Here is a 764-nt window from a genome sequence, read left to right on the forward strand (position 1 = left end):
AGTCTCAATGACACTGCCCTGACTACAGTCTCAATGTCACTGCCCTCACTACAGTCTAAATGACACTGTCCTCACTATAGTCTCAATGACACTGCCCTGACTACAGTCTCAATGACACTGCCCTCACTACAGGCTCAATGACAGTGTCCTCACTATAGTCGCAATGACACTGCCCTCACTACAGTCTCAATGACACTGTCCTCACTATATTCTCAATGTCACTGTCCTCACTACAGTCTCAATGACACTACCCTCACTACAGCCTCAGTGTCACTGTCCTCACTATAGTCTCAATGATTCTGTCCTCACTACAGCCTCATTGATGCTGTCCTCACAACAGTCTCAATGACTCTGTCCTCACTACAGTCTCAATGACACTGTCCTCACTACAGTCTCAATGACACTGCCCTCACTACAGCCTCAGTGACTCTGTCCTCACTACAGTCTCAATGACACTGTCATCACTACAGGCTCAATGACACTGTCCTCACTACAGGCTCAATGACTCTGTCCTCACTACAGTCTCAATGACACTGTCCTCACTATATTCTCAATGTCACTGTCCTCACTACAGTCTCAATGACACTGTCCTCACTACAGTCTCAATGTCACTGTCCTCACTACAGTCTCAATGACAGTGCCCTCACTACAGTCTCAATGACACTGTCCTCACTGTAGTCTCAATGTCACTGCCCTCACTACAGTCTCAATGACACGGCCCTCACTACAGTCTAAATGTCACTGCCCTCACTACAGTCTCAATG

The sequence above is a fragment of the Rhincodon typus genome, chromosome 5, assembly GCF_021869965.1.
Source record: "Rhincodon typus isolate 14 chromosome 5, sRhiTyp1.1, whole genome shotgun sequence".
Lineage (NCBI taxonomy): Eukaryota > Metazoa > Chordata > Chondrichthyes > Orectolobiformes > Rhincodontidae > Rhincodon > Rhincodon typus.